We start from the raw sequence: 22,923 nt of genomic DNA, 5'->3' as shown, positions 1-22,923 counted from the left end.
GTTCTTTGTTTTCTGAGAACCGAGCCAGAACTGAACTTCGCTAAGCCATACTATTGAACTAGTACCAGCTTAGCACGGTCCTTGGCGCAGTCCAGTTCAGTTGTGTGTGCTATTTACACTCAAACGTTTTCTCAGTTACCGTGCTCGGACACTGTTTCAAAAGGGTAGTGTAAATGGGGCTTATGTGTGCTTCTGTCTCCTTGAACCACAGTCGGCCTCGAAAGATGACCTCTCACACTGTGTCTGGTTCTGCTGGGGGTTTTTTCCTGTTAAAAGGGAATTTTTCCTCTCCATCCATCCATCTATCCATCTACCACAGTTATTGACTATACTATAGGTTATTGTTTCCCTCACTGAAACACATTCATAATTCAATTTAATTAATTAAAATTGGCTTTGTGAGCCTATACACCTATCCTCTCTCTCTATCCAGACAGACGGACAGATAGACTAGCAGATTAAAACAAATATAAGCAGGAACTTTTGGAAATATTTCTTATTCCAAACTTCCACCTTTATATATAAATAATGTTGGCAGCCAAACCCTGTCATCACGGTCAGTAAAATGAAATATCTAAGAACAAGTAGAGAATCAGCAAAACACAGCAGTAAAGTAATGAATATAAAATTGCATTTAACACCCAGAGGCATTATACACCTGTGATGAGCAAGCCTTCTATAGCTGCTCAAGGAATATTTGACAAGGATTTATGTGATTCAGCCTAATTTCTGCAACTTGCTGGCATGTTTTTGCTTTTTTTGAGGCAAGTAGTTACTATTAAACCATTTATTTCAGCTGAATAATTAGCACATTTCTACTCAATAATATTTTTCAATTGCAAGTAGTTAAATTCATAACTTGGCTACAGCAAAAAAAAAAAATAAAAATAATAAATAAAAATTCAAATACAACATAAATTATCAAATTGTGACAATGCTTCCCTTTTCAGGGAACCTTAATTTCATTTGGTGGTTAGGATTACCCATTTTTGCATCCTCAAATATGAAAATAACTGCAGATATGACACACATCCTCCTATATAAGAAAACAACACAGTTGGTCGCCCTGTACTTTTGCATAAACACCTGGAACTGAGTCTTTAAAGCATCAGTTGAAGAATATTGCTCAGTTCTTCTCTGCACAATTGCTTTAATGTTTCAAAGCAAGCCGCTATGGCTTTGTGATAATGTACACCCTCTGCAACATCATAATCAGATACATCTTTTACATTTTGAGGGCTTTTTTGAGTCTAAGGTGGGATTTCTGTTCTTGCTTTGATTAACGGTACTGCTGCATAACTGCTTGAGCTTAAGTTGGCAAAACAGTTACCGGTACATTATATTTTGGAATCAAAGTGTTAAATGTATTCCAATTATGTGAAGATTTAACTGTTTGACCATGATTTTAGCTTGAATCACACTCATCTTTTTTCTTCATAAGAAAGAGCCAATTGGGCTTGTGTTCACAGAACAACACATGACAATGGAAGTTATTTCATTAAGTATCAAAAAGTCAAAACAGCATTTTTTTTTTTTTTTTTTTTGCACAACTTGATTTAGAATCTCACAGTCACATAGACTAATAAGGACAGGATGAAAACCAAAAAATATTCAGGAGAATGTGGGTTGAATGTTGAATTTCATTGATATTATTACTACAAAATCTAGCAACCCTGCCCTCCTGGACGATACTGTAATTCATGTCCGACAGGATCTAGGTAAATTATTGTTTGTTTGTTTTTTTACAGGTAAGGCCTAGGTGTGGCTTGAAATGTTAGACAAGAACATGTGCTTAATCAGTTAATTATTGATTTAACACAGTAAATAATTATATTTTACAACCGATCAATTTGATTTGGAGAGTTAATTTCTTTAATAGATAAAATCATAATTTTAAAGCTGCATGTAGTCATATTATTTATCTGATGTTTAAATATGTGTGTTTTCCTGTGATATTAAAAACTGAAAAAAATAAATATTCAACTTTATAGCACAAAAAAAATGTTTTTTGGTAAGTTTGTAAAACAAGATTTCCAGAAGGAAAGTACTGCCTTATGTCAAGACTTGTGAATTAGCTTTTCAGCAACGAATCCTAAAATGATGCAGAAAACTCATTCAGCAGTTACAAAAATGAGGGAGTTCCTTGTTCCCTCACACCAAGCCCCAAAAAACAGGCATATTAAAACATGTCCTGAACTAAAAAATGCCTGTCACTCCCCTCCCTTCACCTCACTCATTGATTTTTTGTCTCTTTCCCACTTAGCAAGCATCACCATTCTCCTGCATAAACATCAGAAAAACCCACAGGGCTCATCTCTCGGACAGAATCAATAACAACAGGAGTCATATTCACATTATAAACAACCAGTCCTGCATACTCATGCTATACCCTGTGCCAACTAAAGCTCCTTATCACTCCACGTGCAGAGACGGACTTAACACTAAAAAGGCAAGAACTGCAGATGAAAATAATCAAGGGAAAATTCAAGGCTTTTAACATTTGGAAAACCAAATCTTATACATTATCATATTGAGAATACATCGGCCCAGTTTGTTTATTACGCTCTTTAAATAATTACTTATTAATTACTTGCTTACTTTGAATATATATATATATATATATATATATATATACATACAAAAAAAAATATATATATATATGATGCCTGTGTAGATAGCCATGCTACTAACTGTGGTTTTGAGCTAGTGCTAATTAATGTTAATTTCATTTGCCAACACTAAAATTATTATAAAAGTTATTTTTGAATAGCCCTTGGTTTATTATGAACGCCATAAATTGTTTTCTTAGTTAAAGATGAGCAATAAAGTTATTTAAAAAAAGAGTGAAACGGCACTTAGTGCATGTTTTCAAATTTCTTTGACATAGTTTTGTCTGTTTTTTCTTCTGTAAAAACAAAGGACTAACAACAGAACATCAGTTTATGCAAAAAAAAACAAAAAAAACTTTTATCGCATATGGAGCAACATGCATGGGCGACAGTGGCGTTGGATGGAGGAGTTTGCCCTGTAATCGAAGGGTTGACGGTTCAAGCCCCGACTCCGACTTTCATTGTCGTTGTGTCCTTGGGCAAGACACTTCACCTGCATTGTCTACTGATGGTGGTCAGAGGGCCCGGTGGCGCCAGTGTACGGCAGCCTCGCTTCTGTCAGTGAGCCCCAGGGCAGCTGTGGCTACAATGTAGCTTGCCACCATCAGTGTGTGAGTGTGTGTGTGAATGGGTGAATGAATGTAGTGTAAAGCGCTTTGGTCAAGTCTCCTAACTTGAATAAAGGCGCTATATAAGTACATGCCATTTACCATTTACCATTTACATATATGTGCATTTTTCAAGGAAAGAAAGAAACAGCCTTAACCTTTAGACATAACAAACCAGATAAAGCCGAATTTGGGTATATTCAACAAACTTCTTGGTCAGATAGGGAGTCTTGATGAAGTGGCAGCAAAATGACTACATTTCAAACCTGCTTAGATTGAAAATGTTGATGCCATTCACTCTAGCCACTTCATCTGGACAAACACCTCCTAACAGGCTACAATTCCTCACTACCACAACACACATATCCAAAGAAAAACTTTAGCGTACTTGAGAATAGAGGTCGTGTTTCAGAACCTGTGGACACAGCTGTGGACATAGCTGTGGACAGCCCTGTTGTCTTCTTTGGCAGCATTACAACTCCTATGATGATTCTTCTGGCTTTGTCCTTTATTGACTTGACTCATAATCTTGACTGTGGACACAGTATTCAGAAACATGTGGATGTGATCTAAAGAGACAGGCAGAACAAGAAGATATCAGCATTAAAAGTGTCATGAAAATATAGTAACAGACTGTAATATTTCTTTAATTGTTTCTAAAATCATTATGGCTGTGACAACATTGGGCAATATCTTCCAAAAATGTTATTCATAATTTCAAGAAAATGTCCACAAATTTCTTTGAAGCTTTACAAGGGAATCCCTTCTGTTAAGTGTTGTTGTCACACTTGAGCCTAATTCCACCTCCTCTCTTTTTACACTGGGTTATAGGTAAAACCAAACAGGGTTCTAAGATCTCTAAACATAACGACTATTATCCTGCTAGAGCTACTATGACAACTATTTTGTTGGATGGGTAGGATTTCTTGATCCTTTAACGTGGGTCACATCCCTTTTCAGTAGACAAGTCAGATAACCTAGCTAGCTTTAGGTCTTGGGTTTCTTTTCAACCTTGTTTAGATAATGGTGGCTGCTACATTAATACAACTGCCATTTTTTCTTTGATCAGATATGCTTTTAGTCGCTAAAAAGCCCCAAGAGTGTGGTTTATAACTTAAGTTTTACTACAGGCAACCTTCATGCCATGTACAGAGCTTTGAATTGTCGAAACTGGCTGTAGTCCTCATAGATAGGTGTAATTTCATTACTTTTTATTACGAGATGTGTGGGTTATTATCTAAAAGGTATAGAAGACAATCTTTTATGTCTGGGTGGATCATCTAAAGAATTGGTCCTCCTAATTGTCAATCATTCTGGTGGTATGTTCACGTAAGGCCGTCCTACGTGCTAATCCCATTAGCTATCTTTTTCTGGCCATGCGTACTTTTAAGCGTAAATGTGAGGTGAGCTACGGGTTCCGCCAATCATTGAAGCTAAACTTTCACACCACGATTCTGTAAAAAATGGCAGAGGGTTGTAAGAGAAGAAGTGTCTACGAAGTGTATGAGAAGAAAAGAAAGGCCTCAGAAGAGGCAGATATATCCCGGAATGCTTTGCGCAGAGAGCTCTCCTTGCAAAGCATTATGGGATTTGCTGTCACAGCTGCCCGCTGTCACTACCCGACAGCGGCGACTAATAATAAAGATGGCATAGGCACCGTGTGCTGAAGCAGGAGTTGCGTGATCAATGGAGCAAAAAGCAGTGATCATATGTCCAAACGGTCAGTTGACTGAGTTTGCTAGAAAGTCCACCATATATTCCCCGCTCCATATAGTGATTGAGGGATTTAGGGGTTAGGTTAGACCTTTTGATACGGTAAGCTTGTATGAGCTATGAGAACAGCAACTTTTCAACAGAGCGTGCAAAAGGAGAAATTGTCTCGAGCATGATCTCGTATGGGCTTTTTTTTTCTTTTTATTGGAGAGGGCGGGTCTTTTGTGAAAATCCCCCAAAAGAGTCTTAACTAAACTGGTCTCCTTGCTCATAGTTCAAAACTGTGCAGCATCAGGTACAGCCCCTTTTAAGCATTTGACGCAAACTGACAGAATTCTACATTTGACCAATCAGCCAATAGTAAGAAAAAGGACAAAAAGAAGTAAAACAAAACAAAGAAAAAATCTCCAAAGCACACCTGGAGGTGAAGCTGTTCAGCAAATACCAGACCTTCAGAATGAGGTCCTTCTATGTCCAGTGCTCTGCACATTTTACATGTGTTGTTGCTTCCACACTTGAATCATTAGTTAATTACCTCTTCAGATTGTAGTCAAATTCTCAAGAGTCCTGCTAATCACCTGATGTGTTAAAGCAAAAACACATAATGAAGGTGCTGGAGACCAGACCTCAATGACCAGAACTGAGGAACCCTCACGTACGCTATATGGCTAAATTGTTGTAGTTTTAGGATTTTACCTTTAGTTTTGAAAATGTGATTATTTGTTCTGTTTTGCTTTTGGGTCAGTCAGTCTTGGGACGATTGTTAGAAAACTTTTTTTCAATCTGTACAATGGCTTAACGACACAACGATAGGCCCGTAGGCAACATTATCTATGTGGGCCCCATACGAAGTACAACACCCAACTTGTTAACTGAGTAACTGATGATTGCATCTGATTTACTGTTTAAAATGATTATGATTAAGTTATGGGAAAACTTAGGTATTTCAAAGACTAAGAAGAATGCTACAATTGCATAAAAATAACATAATAACAAACTAAGAAATTTAGGGAAGACAATGGATCTAAAATCTAATAAGTTAGTGTAAAAGATAATAGATACAAGTTTTCAATTTAACTATTATGTCATTCCATAAATATTTTTATTAAAAAAACATTTTAAATAATAATATCACCAAAACACTAACACCAGATTTTAGTTTGTTTTTAAAAACAAAGGCCGAGTGTCAAAGGATAGACCATAAAATTAATTTAGAAAACACAAGTGATAAAGAAACATCATAAAAATACTTGGGCCTTGTATTTTTGTTAAAAATGATTTTTTGAAAAACTCAACTTTGATGGGCTGTATTGGCCATTCAAAGCTTTATTGCTAATACTATCTAAAGGTCATTGGTGAATTAGTACCTTTTAAGAGTGTGTTAGTCAATAATTAATATGCAGTACAGACAGTCATAAATTAAAAACATGGCATGTCCTCACAAATCTGAGTAATGATAAAATTAAGTGGGGCTTTGGGGTAGTAGAGCTATTCCTCTGGTAAACTAGAGTTGGCCAATAAATCTGTAGGAGGTTACACTATTTCCTTGGCAGCAGAGGATAGTTTGCAACTCCTTTGCCCTCTGATCCTCCTTCACATTTGTAAAGATCACAAGGAAGTTTTAATCTGCCTTTAACTTTTTTAATTCTGCTTCTGAAAAAATATTTCTCAGCAACTCAGTACTTCTATAAAGAATGTGAAAATGCATTCCATCACTTTAAAAAAAGTTCAGGCATTTCCTAGCCAATATAAACTTCCAGACCATTACTGTCCCATTTTCATCATTGGTTAATGTTTTACATTTTGATTTCAACAAGAATTGTGATCTTTATTACAACAATGCATTAATAAAGGATTGAGACCAAATATTTTATATCGAGATCTATTTATAAACTAATTTGCATTTCTTTGTCTTAAATAAACCATAACTAGAAAATATCTCTGTGGGTAAAGACATTGTGATGCCAAATGACAACAAAAACCTCTCTTCAATGCCAAATACGTGTTTCAAGCTGTCATTAATTTTGTATTCAGAGTTTTTTTGAATTTCCATCTTTGTGTACCTAGATGACATTTCAATCTTTTCAAGGAACCTCTTGGACTACAAAAGTCATATATACACTAAGTCATTCAACAGCTCCTTCAGAACTGATTCAGTGTTAAAGCTGAGAAATGTGACTTCCATAAACCATCAGTCATCTTTCTCTCTACATTTTTAAGAACAACCAGGTTCTTGCAGATCCCAGCAAAATTCAGCCCTTTCAAGAATGGAAGACACTTGAGAGCATAAACAACTACAACGCTTTCTAGGTTTTGCTAACTTCTAGAGACGTTTTTAGCAAGAACTACACTCAGATACCTGTCCAATTACCAATCTTATATCACCAAACAATCATTCACTTGGACCACTTACACTGATGAAGCCTTCAACCATCTCAAGACCATGTTCTCTGAAGCTTCCACATTAGTACAGCCCAATCCCCACCAACAATTTACTTTGGTTTTTGACACTCAGACACGTGGGTCATAGCTGTACACTCAAGATCCGACAAACCTACTTCTCTGACTGTACCTATTTCTCCTGATGCGTAACCCACCAGAGCGAAACTGTGATTAAGATGGGCACCACTGATTGGAGGGTGCCCATGGCATTGACAAAGTGTAAAATCTTCAAGGGTAACAACATTTCTGCAGGGTTCTGTTTATCTTGACACTATTGGGATGGAATTATAAGAAATTTGTTTTTTAAACCCAAACCTAATTTTAAACAATCACAAGCCTTGTAAGCTTTAAAACATAGCCAGTCACAATTTTCCCACACTAAGAAAGGCATCCATCCATCCATCCATCCATCCATCCATCCATGGTCAAGACATCCCTCTCCCCAGCCACTTAGGCCAGCTTCTCCGGACACACTATGGAGAAAACTCTTTTCGGCCCCTTGTATCCAGGATCACCTTCTTTCAGTCATGACCCTAAGCTCATGATCATAGATGAGGGTAGGCACATAGATCCCATTTCACAGCACACACAGTACCAATCCACCTGTTGATCTCTTCCCCTCATTCGTGAACAAGACCCAAAGATACTTAAACTCCTCCAATAGGGACAGTATATCCTCCCTGTCCGGATAAGACAATCTACCCTTTTCCGGCCATATTAGGCCTCCAAGGTTTCATAATTGAGACAGTAAGGTGCTGGGTTATGTCACAGCACAATATAGCTGGAAATAATAGAGGTGCAGTGGTACAGTGGTGTCTATCATACTTGTTCTGATACGCTCAGATACATATGGCTGAAGAAAAGAGTGATCACGTTTTACCTATTAGTCACAGAATTATAGCTTCAATTAGTGGGAATTTTATGACTTGCATGATTGATATAGAGCACCCATTGATGTGTGCAGTAAGTTAAAATTAGCTCATCTTGCAAATACATCCATCTAAGAAAGAGCAAAAAAAATTGTGTTAACATTTTAAAGGTAGCTCAAGGCATGTTCTATTTATTTCCCCATTCTCTCTTCCAAGTTGGCCTTTTGCTGCCTGCCTGATTGGTGCCTAATATGGCAACTTGTAAGGTTGCCTAAAGTAAGACTGAGTTTGAAGTGTTTGACTGATAATAACCCGCAAGCTGGCTCCCCGAGCCAGAGCTGGCAAGTCCAAGCACTGTAAGGCTGTAGCAATAATTACCCTGTTGGTTTAAATCCACTGTGTGTCATTTGCACAAAACCCTGTCAGCCTATCAGAGACAAAATCCTTCTGTTGCAACAGATGTGAGGAAAAGATCTGTTTGTTTTTCTTCTGGTACACTGTGTTATTTAAGCTCCACTGTATGGGGCGAATGATGGAGCTCTTCATCCATTTCACTGTGATGGGAGGTATGGTTACAATAAGAGGAAGTTCAATTCTGTTATGTGGAAAAAACATGAAAATTGATTGTGATTCATAGCACTGTTTACACTTTAGAAAATCAAGAGTGTACATCTATATTACGATCTATACACCAAAATGATCAGATCAGCATTAAGGTTTGAATCTGCTGAGATCCATAATGCAAGAAATAAACATTTTTGTTTTAAACCCCACCGAGTTTGGATGTTGGTCTCGCCCAGGGTCTTTTACGGCACAGCGTCCCATATGCTGTCTTCATTGCCAAGGCAGCGAGCTTACAAAAATATTCCCTTTAATCCACTGACAGTACACTAGTTGAGAAACCAAGTGAAAAGAGCCAGTCGGAGAAAACAATGAGTCTTTCTTTATGCAGTGAAACAAGAGGAGGCTGTCAATTTGATTAGAGTTTAATGCTGAATAATTCTGTGGGAAATGGCTCCATGCATATTTCAAAAACTGTAATGTTGTTGGTCATGTGCAATTCTGACCTCTTGTTCCAAATTGAATTTTCATATCACAGTAATTGTATCAAAGTTTTACACGTCATTGATATTTGCTCACTATTTTCACATTGTGTAGAGATGTCAGCTTATTGAATGTGTAAAAATATAAAAGACATTTAAAAAATATATATTTAATTTTAAGAGCTTTATATCGTAATTTCACTATTCAATAATTGATAATATGATTCTGCACTGACGCATACCATGAATGAATTTAAACTGTCACATATCCATCAGTCAGAGGGGGGAAACCGTGTCAATTCTGTATGAAAAGAAACCCTGACGTCTGATTGGCTGCTTGTCGTTGATTAAGATAATACAACTCTTTCCTATTTCTTTTTTTGTCTTGTTTTGTTTTTGTACTGTAATGTAAACATTTTAGCTTGATTCTTGTATGTAGAATTTCAGCACACTGAGTGAGCAATTCCCGTCTCTATATCCACAGTGTGGTGTATAAAAAGTTAATGAGAGAGTGTGAGCTGGCGTTAGTCAGTGAGCAGGACTAACTGTTTCCACTGAAGCTTTGACAGCTCCCACCAGACTCAACCACAGCTGGGTCTCTCGTAAGTTTATGAGATATATTTCAGACCAAACCAGGGATATAGAGGCTGGATTTGAACACATATTTGCTGTAAATAGATTGCAACATTTTTATTAATTTGTTTCCCACTTTCCCAGGCATTCCGATAACTTTTTTAGTAAAAGGAAACCATGAATAAATTGTATTTATTTCCAGTTTTAACAACTTGGTGATGCATATACAATCTTTTTTCATGAGTTTAAATTATTATCATTTCATAAGGTTTATTGATTTGTGGCACTCTCCATAGTAAACAGAGCCAACTTCAAAGATACTCGAAATTATACTATGTTTTCAATTAAATTAATGATGTGGACTGTGCAGGTGGCGCAGCGGGTAGCGCACACAACCCATATAAGGAGGCCTTAGTTCTTCGCCGTGGCTGACCCGGGTTTGAATCCGACCTGTTTTTGCCACATGTCTCTCCCCCTCTCGCATACCCCCTGTCCTGTCAGCCTACAATTGAAAAACGGGCCACTAGTGCCGTAAAAAAAAGTGTTGATGTGAACTGTTCACTATACTAAAGTTTAAACTGTTTTTCAGTAACTAGCAGTTTATATAACAAGGAATTAATATGATAACTGATTATAATTTCCTATAAATAGTATTTTTGGCAGTTAAAAAGATGAATAGACTTCGAATGTTTGGCTTTTTACCTATTTGTTTACTTACTTTACTTTGCCCTGCAATTTGTATTTTGCCTTCTGTAGCTGAGTTTGTTAATTTACTCTTTGGTGCGTATTTCATTTTGACAGTGTGGTTCCTTTTCACTTACTTTTTTCGTTGAAACTGCTTCTAATTTTTTTTTTTAATTTAATGATTTTTGCCATGACTCGGTCTTGTAGAGTTTTAATGTCACATTGATCCAGGTGACTAACCCTTCCTCCTCCCCATTATAAGGTCATGAGGTTCTTCCCTTGCTAACATTTTCTTTCTCACTGACGTGTTTTATTTTTTTCTACAGTGAGTAGACGAGCACACACTAGCCTAAAGTCTATGTTTACAAAAACTATGATATATTTACAAAACTACCAACAACTAGATCGATTAATACGATTTAAACAATTTAGAGACGTCAAATAACCTAACTGTCATGTTAGTGGGTGTAGGTGTGACTGTGCGATGAAACAGAAGTATCCTAACATTCATGGGGAAAACATGCAAACTCTATGCAGAAAGGTCCTGGGCCGGTAATCCAGCCTAGAACTTTCTTCCTGGAAGACAACCATGCTACATGTGCCACCGTGCCGTCCATTTTCTTTAATCATTTCAGAAATTGAAATCTAAAAAACACAGTTACTTTGTTTTGATTATGCTATGATTTCCAAAAAATAACAAATAAAAAAATGAAATTAACTAAACTCTTAACTAACTCTAAATAAGTTCCTTCTTTCATGACCATCTTCCGTTTCTTCCTTCCATCTTTCCATCCCTTTAGTCCACTTATGAAGAAACTATTTTCTATTTGTGGTCCCTGGCTTAGAGTTGCCAGAGCAATCCATACATATGATTGGAAAACACTGCATCATGAATTCCTACTTTAACAGCAGACAGTGTATATCGCTCTGTGTATAACCCAAAACAAACATTAAAAAATTAAAGAGGTCAAGATAATCAAAATAGTTTTTCTTATTGGCACAGTTTCAAATAGCTGTCTAGTTAGATCACAGCTCAATGTATACGTGTGTCCTTTTTTATTTGGAATCTGGCAAACTTGGTTTCATGAAATCATAAACCTTTTGGACGACTGTTTTGAAATGTCCTGTTAACTACCCATTAAATGGGCTGTTTGAATGGTGAGATGGACAAGCAGGATGGTGGCTTAACAATATCTATGGAGTTACAACATGTTAAACAATATTTACAGCAAAGGAAAAGGCATCTGTGGCTCTAATTAGAAAACTAGCACATATACTTTTAAAAACCATTGATACAAATATTAAGGTGTGTGTGAGAGTTGATGGCATATTTGCATATTCATAATTGTAGCCCCAATAGAATGAGCCGTGTTGTGCACACAGCATTAGGTGTTTTTAGCTTTAGTATTAGCAGCTAAAATGGCAGAGGTACAATTTAGCATGGTTAAAGGGACTATGTAGACATATTAGGGCCTAGTGAAGGCTTGTGAGAGAAGATGTAAAAAAAAAAGATTAAATTAAAGAGATAAAAGTGACCCTTTCGTAGCCATCAACTTTACAAATAAAAGCTGTCATATTAGGCTTATTGGCCTATTATAACTCCAGAATTTAGGCATCCAAGATAAAACAAAAACAAGATAAAAGAAAGTTAAGAAGGGTATGTTCAAAGCTATTTTTCTCTGCTCCTCTTACTTGAACCATTCTGATACACAGATAGGCCCAATAAGTTACATGACAGCCGCTCTGGTTAATAGCTGAAGTGTACGACTGCCTGTCTGCACACTGAATAGGCATGCATGGCTGCAGCCTTCAAATGATATGTTTTTTTAAATTTTTTATATAAATTTTTTCCTTGTTGACAACTAATCAAATCAGATGTTTCATCTGTGAGAATAAAAGTTTAGATGTGAAGACAGGTGAATATTTACGTTTATGAGTGAATTATACATTTACAAAAACAAATCTCAAGTTTTATAGGTAGTATAGATCTAATTTTTACAAGAACAAATCCCAAATTTACAAGAATCTGTCTCAAATTTATGAGTACAACTCAATAATTTAAGAAAAAACTAATCACAAGTTCATGAGCAGTAAATTTAATGGTATAAATAACAAAATTACCCTTGCTGGGGCGTTGGTTGGGGGCTGTTTTATTCAAGCAGTGAAAGAAAAGTGACCTAGTTGTCGTGTTCAGAGACTCTTGTGTTGGGGAATCTATTACTCTCTGAGATTATTTTTTTGCAGAAGCTTGGTTAGGTTGGCTAACCTTTTTTTTTTGGTATAGCTACAGTTAATAGGTACACAAATGGAATGCCATACTAGCATTAGATCCAAGGTTATTTTGAAAGTGTATTCTTTACTTAGTCAGAGAAATAGGATGTTCATATGTACGTTTTCCCAAATAAACACAACTCTCATAGTTCTATAATATGAAAGGAATCCTAGCTGTTACTCCTCCTTTCTGGGAGGACATGTGTCAATAAAAATAAGTAGATACAGTTCTTTCTGTATTTAGTTCTAAATGGAGAAGCAGCATTTAGTTCCTATCCACTTATCTGGTACAAACTTCCAGATATCTGTAAAAGTATTGAAAGCCTGAGTTCTTTTAAGTCAAAGTTAAAAAGCCACTAGTTCAGATCTGCCTTTGACTCCTGAAGTTATTATTAGTTGAAGGTTGTGATCACATTGATTTTGTTTGCTTTGCTACCTGTTTTGTCCTGCTTTTTTTTCATTTGCTTTAATTCTGCTTTAATGCTTCTTCTATTGTACTGTTTAATTCGTGTAAAGCACTTTGGGTTGTCCTTGTACTCAATTGTGCTATACAGTTAAACTTGGTGTGTCTTCATATATTTGTTGTTGCTGTTTTGTTTTGTGTAAATCTTAGTCCCTTTTCTTTTACTGGCTATATATTAGTGTTGCACCGATACCAGTATCGGACGGGGCCCCTATAATGCCCTAAAATGGTGGTATCGGCATCGGCGAGTACCAACAAATAGGGCACTGATACCATTTTGAGCGCCATAAGTTTATTCAACTATTGTCACCCAATCCTGGTAGGCAATAAAAACTTTTTATTTTTATTATCCAGTAGAACTTTTTAATAAAAGGTTCTACTGGATTCACTTTGTATTAGAATTTTTCCTGCTTCACAAAGGTAGGCAGCAGCTTGACAAAGCCATGATGGCAATTATTTTACATTATTATGGTATCGGCCGATACTGCACAGCCAGATATTGGGTATCGGTATCAGGTCCAAAAATGGCATCGGCGCAACACTACTATATATAGATTGAGCTGACTGAGTAAGTACAGAATGCAGAGTAGACCATGCAAACTCACCACATTCACCTACAAGCAAGAAACAGATGTGCTTTCTTTATTTATTTAGCTATAAACAAAGCACAACTATAGAAACATTTACTATTTCAGCTGGTGTCCCTAACAAGACAGCAACAGCAAAATATAATTAATTCCAGAGAAGAAATTGCAAAAAAATTATTTTGCTGTAAAATCTGTTTTCTGGTCCTGAAGTGAATATTAATTTAAAAAACCTAATGTGGTATTGAAGGTAGTCAAGAGCATCATCAGTATAACAGATCATTGATAAACAGTCGAAAGCTAGAATTTGAAAAGATATTGCTGACCAGTGAGTCACACTGATCACAAAAAATAAAAAAATTTACTTGAAAACAACATGGGAATGATTTATAATTTTCCAACCAAGCAATAGCACCAGACTCCAGTCATCTCATCAGTTCATCATGTTCAGATTGGACTCACTTGATGAGATGACTGGAGTCTGGTGTGCTATTGCTTGGTTGGAAAGAAAACCTGCAGCCACACAGCCCTTTCTGGAACCAGTTTGACACCCCTGGTTTAAACGGTTCCCATTGACCTCATTCTAAACTCAACTCAAGTTCAAGATAAAGTTCGGTTGTCAAACAACTTCATGCTGATTTGTGATATCACATTTATGGGGGAGAGTTGGCCTAGTGTGGTAGAGCAGTGGGCTTGTGCTCTGAGAAGGTTGCAAGTACCCGGTTGATCCCCACAGCCTCCACTCTGGGTTCCTGAGCAAAACCCTTAACCCCTGATTGCTCCCCGGGCGCCACACAATGGCAGCCCACTGCTCCCCAAGTAGATGGGTCAAAATGCAGAGAATGAATTTCCCCATTGTGGGACAATTAAATAATTTGCTTTTTTTTTTCTTTCTTTTCCTTTTGTGTGCATAGTAGCTTAGTTTAATTTAGCTTTACTAGTTCAGACAACGATTTTTAAGCGATATATATGCTTGAATTGAAGATGAACGATTTGCACAAAAAATACATTCTTAGATTTTAAATGGAAGTTTTTGTTCTGTTTGACCATGATTTGAGTTGGATTTGCCGTTTTATTCGTTGTCCTAAGACATTGCTTGGATGTTTGTTTTCACAGAACGATATATGAAAATCCAAAAGTTATTTGATTAAATAACAATAACTGTGGGGGAATTAAATGTAGTTTTTACCACAACATAAATTATTTTATTGTGAGATTAACAACACACAATCAATCAGGTGAGAATATTTTAAGTGAAGTACATTTTATTTTATACTTTCTATTTCTGTAGCACTTTCACAGATAGGCTATTGGCATCACAAGGTGCTGGTGATACTGAGGTGTGTTTAAATATGATTTTTTTCTAAAGCATTTGGAGCAGGCACTTAATCCAACAAAACATCTGGTAAAGGTCAAAGAACTTAGTTCTCAAAATGATATTTTTTATTAGACATTTAAACTTTAATTATGATTACATTTAACATTTAACTCTCTAACTCATCATAATTACGGTCAATTTAAAACTGAGGGTTTAAGGTTTTAAATCTAAGTCCAAATTGGCTTTAACTTTGTAATTATTCATAATGACAACAAAAGGCTAGCAAGCCAAAGTCCACATTGGTGCCACACATGAACAACCTCATAAACAATAGCAATTATGTCATCCAATGACTGAGCCCTTTTAAAAATTGCATTCATTGTAGTGCCGTGTAATGACATTGTATTTCCCAGGTAACAAATACCACAACTTCAATTCTTATAGTATGTGGATTACTAGTTTGATGTAATGAAATGCAAAACTATCCTTTTGTCAAGACATTTAATGGCAAAATATTGTTGTCTGTTTAGAAAACAGCAGAATAGAATAGAATAGAATAGAATAGAATAGAATAGAATAGAATAGAATAGAATAGAATAGAATAGAATAGAATAGAATAGAATAGAATAGAATAGATACCAAAGTTTGGAAATGTGGGTGTCAAAACAAGTAGATAGAAAAAAAGCTTGTAGATACAGACAAGATTTAATAATATGAAGAAAAAAAAAACAGAATTGTTAAATAAATAAAAATGGCATACTATTCAGCTGAAAATGAGAAATATTAAAGTTAAAAAAGACAAACAGCAGCCAATTTAGAAAGATAAGAACAATAAAACAAAAATGTGCAAATAAACATTAATGTAGAAAAGCACTTTTAGAGCAGGTAAAAGAGAACAGCATTAGTATTTGTCATATTTGCAGATGAAAGGGTTGATGTAAACAGATGTTATTAAGAAATAAGAACATTAGAAACAATGAAAATAATGGAATGCTAAGAAGCAGCTCTTGACCATACACCGTAAAGAAACTGGGCAACTAAAAGCATGGCTGTGCCCACTTATTTGGCCTCATGGGAGCAGTGATTATAATGTGTAACAGCAGAAGGGAGGAAGGATTTGTGCAGCCATTGTGATGCTGAATATTTCTCAAATCCTCCATGCATGGTGTGGGAGACATTGCCCAACATTTTCTTTTCTTTAATCAACTTCCTGGTTATGGTAACCTGCACTGTGTCCAGGGAATCTTCTAGGACAGACCCAAATAGTTACTTCCTATTTACTAGCTATTTCTTTTATTAGATTTGAAACTATGTGATGTTTTAAAAATTATATTCTATAAATATCAACATCAAAATGAACACAATGCATCTATACTCGTTTTTTCTTTCTCTTTAAATAAAAATAATAACTTGTATTTTGTCAAAGGACAAGAAACATTTGCCGGTTTAAATAAGCTTAATTTACATGGACTTAAGATAAAAATGGCTCTTGACAATTTAAAGTTTGGAGGCGCCTACATATTAGCTTTGCTAATAGCTATATTATTTTATGAATTCATTACGCCAAACATGCCAACATTAATCTATATCTGTATAATTTCTGTATCATTTAAATGTGCATATAACTTTATGATTCACTGAAAATTATACATTTTTCTTTCTATTAGGTACAATCACAGAACAGCAATTGTGGTGATAAATTTAAATAAATTTCTTTGAAGAAAATAACTGCAAATAGATAAATGTATAATTTGCTTATAGTAGAATTCAAGTTACTTTTGAAAGATAGGGCCTTGAAAATAAATCACTTAGTTTAAACTAGCTCTGTCAGCACATGTATAAATAAACTCTCAAAACCCACCGGTTTAAAGCGTTTACAAATGATAACTCAGAATGCTTGAAAATTACACTGGTAAAATGTTTACCCATACAAACATGTTAGACATTGTTGGAAAGCTTAGATTCTCCACAATTTAACCACCTAGGTCATTTTATGGACATAGCGAGCACCAAAGTTCAATTATAGCAGCATGTCAAAATGTAACATGACAAAGCAGCCACAACTAGCAAGCATGTCTTTATTACTGCTGGTCAAAAATGACTTATTATTTTAGAGAATAAAAAAACAACTTTGAGTCTTGTTTGAACTGAGGCAGCTTGGGCTTGATGCAGCTTGGGTGTTTTACTCACCTAATTTTCATGTATATATTCAGAAACTAGACGGTGTTAGCTTTCAAGTAACATATCACACATGTAATTTGGGCTTAAGTTCCTCAGTTATTTGCTTTTCCATTTGGATATGCAAAATAGGCAAATTTCCCAGAAATAAGGTGGATATTAAGAGGATAACAGAAAGCCTTGAAAATACCACCATTAAAGCTACTAAAAAGTTTCTCAATGTTAAAAACTTATCCCCATTTGCTGTCTGAGCTAACAGATTTATTTAATAGCAACCCAATACTTTTATTTTTTTCTTTTTGATTTTTGTATTGCATACTGTATTTTTTCCCCTGAGGTTGAATCTTTCAGTGTTAATATGATAACAGCTTGCTTCTGTATTTCAGGTCTCTGATAGTGAGGGTAACAAAAACAGGAACGATAATTTTATGATGCATGAAAGAACTCGTGCTGTGATAAAGAAATGCCAAAAGCTTTTAGCATTATAAAAGACTGATGGTTTAACACATTTCCAGACCCGTTTACAAAACACTTCCAGCTGGGTGTTAGAAACCATACAGCTTTAAGTTTTTTAAAGGTGCAAAGATAGCAGGGGAACTTTAAATCAACCTGTTACTACCCCTGTCCCTCAAGAGAGGCTGTGACAGACCTGCAACCGTTGACTTAGGTGGATTAGCCAGCTTTGCAGCACTAGGCTTTGTTATAGCAATGAAAAATGGTTTGTGTGACTAAAGCATCTCCAACTGGTTTCTGGAATATAATGACTATATTTTACTCACATTGCTTCCCTAGACCCTAGATCTTAAAGGTAAAGTGGAGGATGTTCTTTTTCCGGGTGGATAATCAAAATCAGTGGTCCTAAATGTCAAACATTCTTGTGATTTGTTTACGTGAGCCTGCCCTATGTGCAGTGATGGGACTAACGGCGTTGAAAGTAACGGCGTTACTAACGCCGTTACCTTGTTTTAGTAACGAGTAATCTAACGAATTACTTTGACTGTAACTATAACGCAGTTACCATTGCAGACAATCCGTTACTGCGCGTTACTCAGGTCGAACAATGAACCTTTTTCATGATAGGACTCGTGCGCGCCTTGTCATGAGAGAGGGGAGGATGAGAATGGCTGATGTATAGTGAGATTCCGTCTGTCAGTTGGGTAGGTGGTATGTTTCCGCTGGTGGGTGTTAACGTACAGCACACACAGAGAGATGGAGAGTGAGGTTGACTCCAGCAGCAAAACAGCGTTTCCACATGGAAATACCGGTGTTACGTCGAGCTGCGTTTCCCCATCACATACGGTTTCCCCTGAATCTCCGCACAGCTCTGGCGGCACGATCACCGCCTTTAGCGAATGCTCGCTAAAGGCGCGCAACAGTCGCCCTGTGCTCGCGCCACAGGAGAACTACTGTATGGAGAGCGTGAACGATCAAATGATAGCCTATATGGAGAAAGGGAGAAATCTGGATGGATGGATGGATAGATGGATGGATGGATGGATGGATGGATGGATGGATGGATGGATGGATGGATGGATGGATGGATGGATGGATGGATGGATACTCTGCCTTTTCAACCTACTGTATTTTTTATTTTAAACATTATTTGATGGCCTTTGTGGCAGGGATGGAGATCCATATTTTATGTCACACAGAGAGTATACATCTAGATAGATAGATGGATAGATAGATGTTGCAGTATCTATAACAACCCAAACACACAGGATTTCAGAATTAGACATCCCCAGTTATTAATTTCATATCCTCACCGGATCTGAATGCCCTGTTAAAAAACTTCACATCGCGTTCCACCCTGATGCCATTTACGTTGAGTTGCAATAAATGCAAAACTCTCTGCAGGTTCTTGTCTTTGTCGTCCGCTCTACACAGCTGGCTTTTGAAACACACGACGAGAAGGTGGGGGCTGGGTGGTGAGGGTTACGGGGGTGATAAACGCAAAAGTAACGCAATAGTTACTTTTACTAGTAACTAGTTACTTTTATTGTGGAGTAACTCAGTTAGTAACTCAGTTACTTTTTGGGAGAAGTAACTAGTAACTATAACTAATTACTTTTTCAAAGTAACATGCCCAACACTGCCTATGTGGTTGTCCTAACTAGCTATCTTTTTCCGCACGTGTACTTTCAGGTGTATATGTGTGGTGAGCTACGGTTTCAGCCAGTCATTGAAGCTCACCTTTCTCCCTGTGGTTCTTTGAAAATGGCAGTGGTTCATAAGAGAAAAGCTTTTATGAGCGATGCAAACAGTAACTTGCAAACAAAGCATGCATGAGGAGAAATAGGTTTGTGGACGCTCTTGCACACATTTAATAGGCATTCCCTCAACCCATCAGTACAGGGTTGTGCATGTGCATTTCTTTTAAAGTGGAGAGGGTGGCTCTTTTAAAAAAATCGGGAAAATCCTCACTTATACCTTTAATTTAACACAGCAAGTTTAAGAGAGCTGGAACATTTGCATCATGAGATGTGCATTTTGTTTTTATTTACCAAAAAATCTGAGAAGCATCTAAGATACCTAGTTGTATGTATGACATCTAGCTAGTAGAAATGAATTTTTGTAGCATTTTAACAAAAATTTTATGTTAAGTGGAATATTATTTTTTCAGTATAATGAATACTAATTGAAAGGATTAGCTGTGGTACAAATCTAGAAATAGAAGAAACTACCAGTGAACCTTAATTAAAAGCAACAGTACAGTCCACAAGTTACTAGGATTCGTTAATAGGAACTTCCTTATAAAATAAGGACAAAAATAATGTCTTCTTCTATGCAAGTATATATTTCCTCATTTGGAATTAAATAAATTAGCCACTGGACAAGAGGATTTCTATACAATAAGAATACAATATGATGCTTAGTTAAAGCATCTTTAACATCTTTAAAAAAAAAAAAAACTGTAAAGTCTGAGATGTTCTTAATAGCCTTCTTGAATAGGAGTGTACAGGATATAAAAAACCTGCCTGAGATGTCATTTGTCTTTAATTTCCCCTATTACATATGAATATCTTTTTGTTTGATTTTCTCTCTGAAGAGCTTTAGCACCCTTTGTACTTTGAATAATGCTTTCTAAATCAGGAAAGAGTAATGGGTGCTCTTGAAATTCATTGAAAAAAAACCTTTTAATGCACAGTAATATTTTTTCTCCTTACTTCATCTTAAATTTGTCAGCCTGTCATATCTCTGATTTAAAGGGTTTTTAAAAGCTGCTTCACCTTTTTAATAATAAAAACCAATAAAAGTATAATAGGATTATGCAACACTATGACGAAAATGTTCCTTGCTGTTGGGGGTTCGGGGGTTCTAAGGGTGCAGTATGTCTTTGCAGTTTGCTTAAACATTTTTTTATTAATTTGTATGTGAATAGTAACCACACACAGGCTTACCAATAAATGGACTTTTGCTCAGACTCCTGGATAGGTTTTGAAACGTCTTCAGAAAACTGAGAAAAAGTCCTTTTACCTTTTGATTTAAGCCGGTCTTTGGTTGCCATGAGCAGGATGACTGAGAATTTATACAAGCATACATTATATGAATAGCAGATTATGGCTCCATTGATGGGCTTGACCCACTTCACTTACAAATGTTTCCTTGGATATCAGGATATGACCGTGTCTAGTAAAGTAGATTTTTGGTTTTGCTTTCAATCATAGTTTATTTTGACCTCAACCCAAATATGAATACACACACACACACACACACACACACACACACACCCACACAAATATATATACACAGACACATGGATATTGCAGAGACTTTTTTCCTTCTATCTATCCATCTTCTACTATTGGTCTGTCAGCACCATCGAGGCCTGGGCTCTGTCTCCAGCAGTCTTTTGGCATAACTGTACCTTGAATAGGTTGCCAATATATCACTAGAGATTTTTCCTTTAATTTTGTCTTCATTAGGGTATTGAAAAATGTGTACTCTTACCAAATATGAAAAATGCTGTTGCAAGCTGTAAAAATTACTTTCTGTTGACAAAGGTCTATCTACTGAAGAGTGATTTATTCATTCATTTTTATTTGATCTCAATTTGGTAAAACAAAAGGTTGTGTTGTTGAAACAAGGAGTCTTGAATTCCAGTCCTGGAGTTGAATGTTAAAAGCATAGAAACAGATACAAAAATTGTCTCTATTAGATCTTTATCTTTTTTTTTTTTTTGCTGCTTAGTTTACCACAGTTCTGTGCTTCCATTGCCTTGTTGTCTCTACATCCATGTTATATTTTTGTTATTTTCTTAAAAAAAAAAAAAAAAAAAAAAAAAAAAAAAAAAGCACAATTGCACTGTAAAATCTCAGAAAAATTTGACAAGTTTCCTCTGTGGGCTTTTGTATACACAGTGAAAGGAGCTAATGTGAAGAGAGCCCTTCATACAGAATTAACTTTAATTCTGAGTCGTTGTTTGTTGCTAACAGATGGAAAATAATATTTAAGACTAGGTATTTTTTTAGTTCGCCTGCTGAGCCCAAAATTAAGGGTGTTACAACAAACAGTGCAGCATAGTTATCTGAACCTATACATACTTACAAGCATTTTATATTTGAATCATACAAAAATTTAGAACTTTAGCTGTGCTGCAAGCACAGTACTACCTTTCTCTAAGCTGCTATTGGTTTTCTAAAACAAGAAGAACTTAGTGCAGCAGCACACAAAGAAGCAGTTTGATAAGGAACAGTGAATAAAGAGTGCATGTACAGACAAAAAAGGTAAAACTAGTCTAAGTAAATTAAATTTCCTTTTCTTTTTAAATAGAAATAGCTATATTGAAAATAAACCAATAAACTCAGCCAGTTACATGTATTTGTATGAAACCTATTGGGAGCCATGCTACTACTAATGTTGCATCAGTGGTTTCATTTGGACAGCTGCTTTTAACGGCTCAGCACTGACTCTTCCACTTTGCAGTGTTGTCAGGAAGCTGAAGCTGACAAAGGCTATTACTAAGTAGCCTTTGGATAAAACGTGACATGCAGTAACTCAACCTTAATGTTAAATGTCAGTGCAGATTAAGTTCTATGCTGCAGCTTTTCATTTTGAATATAGGAAGGATATCTGTCTTACCTATTTTCTGCAAGCAGAGATAAACTCATTAGCCTCTAATGAGCTGGGCTTTACTTAAGGACTGTGGCAAGAGACCATTCATGAATGTGGCTTTCAATATTTGGCTTAATTTTATTTACCACTGGCATTTTCTTTCAATTCTGACCCAATAGAATAATTTGTTGTGTTTTTTCCCTGATACAATCTGAAAATGTATCTGAAAAGTAAAATTGGTAGAAACTAGTGTATCCCATGTAATAAAAAAAACTAAATAATTCTATATACTGTAACTGAAAAAAGGAGCAGAGCCATTAATAATTTTGATTTTTCTATAAAGAATTTATTCATGTACATGTATTTCAGGCTGTCGTCACATTTTAATTGAGATCAATGTTTTTCAAGGCCAATAAAAAGTTGACCAGAAATAAGAAAACCTAAAGCGCACAAGTTTAGGCACCACTTTGCTTTTCTAGAAACTGAAAAACATTTTTTTTTTTTTTGAAATAT

This window comes from Cyprinodon tularosa, unplaced genomic scaffold (assembly GCF_016077235.1).
Source record: "Cyprinodon tularosa strain WSP-4 unplaced genomic scaffold, ASM1607723v1 ctg96, whole genome shotgun sequence".
NCBI classification, from domain to species: domain Eukaryota; kingdom Metazoa; phylum Chordata; class Actinopteri; order Cyprinodontiformes; family Cyprinodontidae; genus Cyprinodon; species Cyprinodon tularosa.
Note: the sequence above shows the minus strand (reverse complement) of the source record.